Raw genomic sequence first — 7,661 nt, 5'->3', positions numbered from 1 at the left:
TTTTAAAAAATGAGTTCTCAACTACTCCATCCTCTGAAAATTCAAACCTCTTTAATAAGTGATTTATGCTTTTTTGACTTTTCCATGTGTCACCCCAAATCACAGGCATGTATACACAAGGGAAGACCACTGGAACACATGATTCTGCCTAGGCTGCATCATTCTTACTGAACCTCTTCAAAAACACAAAGACAAGAAAAGACAGCTTTATAGTCTAATTAGTTGTGCTCTTAATGTAATAATTTTGAATTATGGTTCTGTAATGAAGTCAGGTGAGTGTCTGAGAAATTACTGAATTTCTTCAAATGGAAAACACTACAATACATTCCCTATTAGCACATTCCCTCACTCCAACCAATTATACTCAGGGGAAAAACATGGGCACATATATCATAGCAAAGGGCACAGAATATGTACAGCGACTTTAGGTAAGAACAAAGGAAGATAAGGGGCACTTAGCAAAAATCTGCAATGCCACCTCAGTAGTTCACAGTACCGGTAATGAACTGGCTATGAAAAATAGTCAGGAAGCAATTTACAACAAAATATCAAATACCTTTTTTTTTTATATAAGAACAAGTAATCCTTCTCTATCATATCACTTTTCTTGAGTGCTAAAAAGCTGTAAAAATTGGAGGAAGCAATCTATCAACCAATTAAATGATTTTTCCCACTTTGTTGTAACTTTTAAAGATCTATAAAATGCCTTAAAAGTAATAGAAGACAAACCTTAAAAGAGCAAATATAGTAATTGAGCTGATCAGACAAATGTAGTAGCAGAGAGAATACAGTCAACTATAGGAGCTTTGTTTTTTGTTTTTTTCCTTTCTTCACAACACATAAGAGAGCAACACATAAAGCTGTAACATCCCACATTGTTCCTGGGTCTTAATTAATTAATTAATTAATAGAAGGTTTTTTTCATTGGGAGGGCTCAATGCTTCCACTTTCCCACAATCGTGTTACTTATCTAGGCTACTTTGGTGTGTGTGTGTGTGTGTGTGTGTGTGTGTGTGTGTGTGTGTTTTCCTTTATATTGGGTCACATAGCTAGTCTTATGCAGGTTTTAGAGAAATTATAATTCCTTATAAAAATATCTGGTCTTTACTGATTCCTTATTATTTTAATTTGGGTCAGTGGGCCACGGGCAATTAACTATTTTTGCAAGTGATTGAATATTTTTAAGATTCCATTTGACATTTTGTGTCCCTTGAAAGAAAACTAAAATCGGACACAAAGCAGAAAAATAAAGGAATGGCATGCTTAATTATAAGCTTAAAAAAAAAAAAGCAATTCAGGGGGAAAAAAATCCACATAGGGTTTTTGGCTCTATCAGCTATGCAAATGTACACTGTGGCAGTTTTTAACTGGGTCATAACTAATGTGCATCAAAAAGGAAAAGAAAAGAAAAGAAAAAAAAAAGAAAAGAAAGGAATAGAAAAGAAAAAACAAAAGTCAAACTTGGATTGGAACTCCAAACATTATCTAAAATACTCATTCCAGAACACAAATACTTTCATCTTAAGGAAAAAAAAAAAAAAAATCACCATTTTTTTTTTCTAAATTAAGCAAACTTAAACCAAATGCAAATTTCTATTCCATACCAAGCAAACAATTCATTCCCTTTTGTTCACTATGGAGATTTACACACTGCCTCAGTTTGGCATAATGTGACAGAAAGTGACTGTACTTGGAGAGAGTGTTTTGGTTTTTTTTTTTAATTTTTTAATGTTTATTTACCTTTGAGAGAAAGAGAGAAAGAGAAAGAGGGAGGGAGGAGGAGGGGCAGAGAGGGAGACACAGAATCTGAAGCAAGTTTCAGGCTCTGAGCTGTCAGCACAGAGCTCCGTGTGGGGCTTGAACCTACGAACGGTGAGATCATGACCTGAGCCAAATTCGGATGCTTAACTGACTGAGCCACCCAGTCACTTGGAGAGGGTGTTTTTTAAAGGGATAATTAAACTGAAATGAGTTTCTTAGAGTGGGCCTTCATCTGATACGGCCGCTGTCCTTATAAGAAGAGATATGGGGGCGCCTGGGTGGCGCAGTCGGTTAAGCGTCCGACTTCAGCCAGGTCATGATCTCACGGTCCGTGGGTTCGAGCCCCGCATCGGGCTCTGGGCTGATGGCCCAGAGCCTGGAGCCTGTTTCCGATTCTGTGTCTCCCTCTCTCTCTGCCCCTCCCCCGTTCATGCTCTGTCTCGCTCTGTCCCAAAAATAAATAAAAAAAAAAAAACGTTGAAGAAGAGATATGGACACACACACAGGGCAAAGCCCATGTGAAGACACAGGGAGGAAAAATGACCATTTACAAGCCAAGGAGAGAATCTTCCAGAGAAATCAACCCTGCCAATGCCTTGATCTCAGCCTCTACCCTTGGAGATTGTGAGAAATACATTTTTGTTGCTTACCTCACTCAGTTTCCGGTACTTTGTCATGGGAGCCCTAGCAGACTAACACAGGCTCCTATCCTGACAATCTCCAGGGATGAGACGAGATAGAAATGAGTAATAAGCATTTGTTCTGTACAAAAGGACACAGACATAATGCTGAGAAAAGTTGCCCTTTGGCTTTTCTACACAGAGAAGCATAGCACAAACCCTTTATGATTTACTGTGAGAAGAAGAAAATACAGCCATTCCTTTACTCCCAGCTGTTGAGACACAACCTAGTAGAACATCCCATCCCAAGGCTTTAGCCCTTTGTCTATCTTGTAAATCAAGTGCTGAGGCACTATCACCAATATGGAGCAAGTCTGTAAGAGTAGACTGGAGAAAGTTTCTTGTCAAATGCAATGCGGCGTCCCAAAGGGTTTTCAGGATGAAGATCAAAACTTCCCAGGGAACAGAAGAATGCACGCCATTTGACATGGATTAATTTCTTCATATTTGATTATAAAGGCTCTGAGATAACAGGTATTTTTTTTTAAAGTTCGTTGATTTTATTTTTGACAGAGACAGGGAGTAAGAGCAAGGGGCAGGTGGGAACAGAGAGAGAGGGAGAGAGAGAATCCTAGGCAAGCTCAGCACCGTCAGCACAGAGCCTGATGTGGGTGGGGCTCGAACTCACAAACCAGGAGATCATGGCCTGAGCCGAAATCAAGAGTTGGACGTTTAGCTGACTGAGCTACCGAGGTGCCCCATAACCTGGTGTTTTTGAAGTACCACTTCCCTGAGTAGAGAGTTCTAACTCAAAAGCCTAATCTTTGCAGTAACCTTGAATATCAATACATTAAGAACTTAGGACAATATTCAGCTTAGAAGAGGTTACATGTAATCTTTGTTTCCTGCTTGGTAGTTAAAAGAAGTTCATAGTTTTATATAACTGTATCATGATATATTCTCAATGATGGCAAAAAGTGTTCTGTAGCTAATCAAAAATGTTTCAGCGGAGGTGCGTCTAAGCACTTGAGCAGTGAGGGATGTTGAGTGGCCGGCATGCAGGAGGATGTTGGAAAAAAGAAAACAAAGCATCGATAGGTACCAAAATATTTTTTTTTCATGTACCACTGAAGACCTGTAGCTGGTCAGTTTATTGATTTTGTCAATACAGTTCTGTGATACTCAATATGGGCAGAAAAGAAATGAACTTTAAAAATGCCTTTGCTTGGCTAACAGAAAACCTGGAACCATTTATCTTGTGTCCACAAGACAGTGCGGTCAGTAGGACACAGGCAATACCTGCCACTTGAGAACTAAGAGCAACAAATGGGAAGGCTGAAATCGACAAGGCTGTAACTCACAAGTGTCCAAACCCTGCCCTCAGATACTGTTGGGCAGTTCCCACTGGGGCTCTAGCTGGGAAGTCAATTGAATTGCAGTTGCCTGAAAGGAGCTCTTGGTCTACTGGGAGCAACTATTCTCTGTTGAAATGTGGACAAGGAGTTTTAGCTGATAATCAGACACTCACAGTAACCATCTGGATAAAAACACAAGTGTTCTCTCTCCATTACAACCAGCCTCAGACCTAGGAACATATACAGAGAGGTAACTAAACTAATATGGCATCTTGAGCCTCCATTTCCTATGGGTGAGACAGCACAGAGCCTGCATGAGAGCCTCACTTACTATTCCAGTCAGCGATGGGACACTTGCAAAGACAGCATGCTCAGTGTGTGAGAATGTGAGCCCTCTGACCCTTGTCACCCAAGAGAAAGGGAAGGACCTGCGTAAGAGATCATGATTACAAAATGAATTATTATGGAGAAAAGTCAATCCCAAATAGCCATCTTGTTCAAAACAGCTTCTATGGCTCTGTGGCCAGAAGTGGTCCCACAAAATGTCATAGGTATGGAAAGTCTTTAAAAAACAGAGGGGTGGGAGTGAACTCATCCTTCACTTAGGCCATCAGGCAATATTAATGATAATCCACCATTTCCACATTTCTACGTTACAGGTGCCCTGGTAAATTATAATAAAGGTCAAAGAGATGATCTTGGAGTTGAAACCTGAATGAAAAACACAAATGAAATCACAAACCCAGATTTCTGTCCCTTTGCACTACAGGAACCCTGGAAGAGAGGGTGATGTGTATGGACAGGTTTGGGGCAAGATAAATGTTACTCAGACATCTCATAAAAAGTGGGACATAATCAGAGGAAAGAAAACAAAGTGATATCCTAGGAGACAAATTTGTATGGAGAAGAAATAGCCGAATGTCACTGGCAATTTAACCAGTGAATTTTCTCACAGCAAAACTTCCTCCAGTGCATGAAAAGAAAGAAAAACAAGGAGATCACATCACTATTTGGGATTAACAAGGAAAGCAATGGAAGGCTATCCAAGATTTCTTACTATCAAGTGACCTGGTGAAAATAAAGCTTATGGAAGCTAATTTTTTTTCAGAATGAAACTGTATGCATATTGACATAATATTCCTTAGTTCAAATCTTTTGATTTCTTTTTGTGATAATCTGTACAGTCTACCATGTAAATCATCATTTTCTTTTTTTTAAATCATCATTTTCACATCTTGTTATGTTGGCACAGTTGAGCCCACATCCTCAGAATCTTGAATCAGGATACGGCCACATACCCTTATAGTAGAAGACATGCTTTCTGCATGTACTTTATTTTGCCTGGTCTCAATGTTTACCCCATAATGAGCCAAATATACAGAACATCCTGAATAATTAGTTGTCATGATAAAACTGTCAATAGTGATACTCAGGTGGTGAATATCTGCTTTGGTGAATTACCTGTGGACAAAAAAAAAAAATTATCCACTTACTACAAACACTATAGTTGATTAAACCCTCCCCCAAAATGGATTAGGGAGTCACACTTGGAAGTACTTTGCATGGAGCTAGAGATTGCATTTGGCAGTGTCTCTGAATTCAAAATGAAGAAGCATTTGACATCCTTAATGAAATTTTATGTTGTGGCTTCCAGTATTTAAAGTGCAGAAATTTTGTACCGGATTTCATTTTAAGAGAAAAGAAAGGGAAGGCAAATGGGGGGAGGAGGGAAGCAGTAAGCAAAAGATGTATTTTAAACTTATGGGAATTCACAGAACATCTCCAGAACAGATAATATGAGTTTGTTACTCTCCCAACCCACCCAAAAGCTATCATTTGTCAATAATACTTATGGTTATGGCAAACTCTCTCAATCACGACCACTTAGATACACTGGTGAAGCAAAACAAAGTACCCTAAGCCAAGTTATCTGAATGAAAGAATGTTTTTTCATTGAAAGATAACGCAAAAAAGAAAAAATAACCAGTATTTGCATCTTATTAAAGGCTATATCGAGTTGGAAACTGACCCATAAAACTCTACTTTGATGACTTCATAATGAGTAATCATGGAAAGAAAAGTGGAAAGAAAAGAAAATTTAGGAAAACTATTTTTGAAATAGTTTCACAGAAAGTACAATTATTATTTCCTAATTGTATCCTTTTATCCTGGCATCTGAGTTTCCAATTTAAATGATCTCTACTTTCTTTGAATAACCACAGTGACTTTTTCAGTGACATGAACCTTATTATTATTTTTTGTCTCTGTCATACATGGCTAAAAGCATTTGGGGAAGAGGAATACATACTGAATCAAGTCAGTTTATTTCATCCAGTGTCTTATATATAGTCGCCTCTCATTGTTGATAATAAAATATGATTACATGATGTTCAAATGAATTAGTTTTATCATCTAAAAATATTTGTGTTTCACATAAAGTATTTCACTATAAAGTGTTTCAATAAAATATAAGCCTACATTTAGAAGTAATACCTTCAGAAATGCTACACAATTTTAAATTTCTTTCATATTTAGAATTTTGTTCCATCCTAAATTCAAGTTCATGTTTGCAAGTACTGTCATAGAGATAGGTAAGTAATTTCCAGGTTTTCTAATGAAGTTTCCAAGACTAAAGACATTGACTATTAGCAGTTTCAAGTTTATTTATATTTGAGAGAGAGAGAGAGAGAGAGAGAGAGAGAGAGAGAGAGACAACAGAGAGTGACCAGGTAAGGGTAAGAGAGAGAGGGAGAGACAATTTCAAGCTGACTCCACAGCGCCAGCATGGAGCCCAATGTGGGGCTTGAACTCACGAACTGTGAGATCATGACCTGAGCAGAACCAAGAGTCAGACGCTAAACCCATTGAGCCACCCAGGCATCCCTACTACTAGCGGTTTTAAAAAGCCAACTAACACATGAAGAAACAATTTTTCTGAAATAGACCTTTACTTCTCTTTAGTCATATATGCATCAACTATATATATATATATATATATATATATGCATCAAATATATGTGTGTGTGTGTATATATATATATATATATATATATATATATAGTTATAAAAGAAACATCTGCCTTGGAATAGTAGAAATAAAAAATAAAATAAAAATAAAGCACTTTCAGAAATAAAGTTGACTTCTGTAAGTGCCATTCATTATGCAGAGGTATTTCAGCTATGGCTTGATGAGAGTTAATTGTTCGATACTATTTAGTACAAAGGCAGTGGAAGAAAAGGCATCTAATTGATGCATTAGGAGTCATTCCCAACTCCAGAAGTTGCAGGAGGCACTTTTAACAGCCATCATTTTCTTTATAGGGGATCTGCTCAGAACAAAATGAAATAGTCACTGTTTGTTCTATCACACATTTATTTAGCAAAAGCCATTATCACCCGTCCCAAGCTCACACCTTTACAGAGTAAGAGATATATAAAGCAACAAGGTTTTGAATAAGCAGCTCTTATTTCATTAAGTGCTCTTGGTTTTTGCCTTGAGACCTTCTCAATTTAGGATTTTCTTTCTCTGCGGTATACAAATGGCCCTTCTATATTCATTATTATGCATTGTTCACCTACAATGATGGAGAAATCAATGGATTCTTTCTTTTTTCCCTTTCCTGAATAATCTTCCTTTGGGGTTTCACCCTAATAATTAGTTTTGGGGGAAATGAATGAATAGAATTAGAGCACTGTGATTCTGTGGAGTAAAAATACGCCGAATTTCTACCATAAACATCTACCTCTATAATTTTATCCAACCGTTGAAAAAACAATCCCGGGTCTGGAATCTAGTATTTCATCTTACATTTCTTTCCTTTTTTTTTTTTTTCCGTGCCCCTCCTTTTAAACCTTGGGGGGGGGGAATGGGAATGTATTCTGAAGAAAAATTTCTTTTTCATTGCTAAGAATGGCAAATAGAAAA

This window comes from Lynx rufus, unplaced genomic scaffold (genome assembly GCF_022079265.1).
Source record: "Lynx rufus isolate CCGP_SWC_20201006 ecotype Redwood Valley unplaced genomic scaffold, mLynRuf1.p SCAF_1, whole genome shotgun sequence".
In the NCBI taxonomy this organism is placed as follows: domain Eukaryota; kingdom Metazoa; phylum Chordata; class Mammalia; order Carnivora; family Felidae; genus Lynx; species Lynx rufus.
This window is presented reverse-complemented; position numbering follows the sequence as displayed.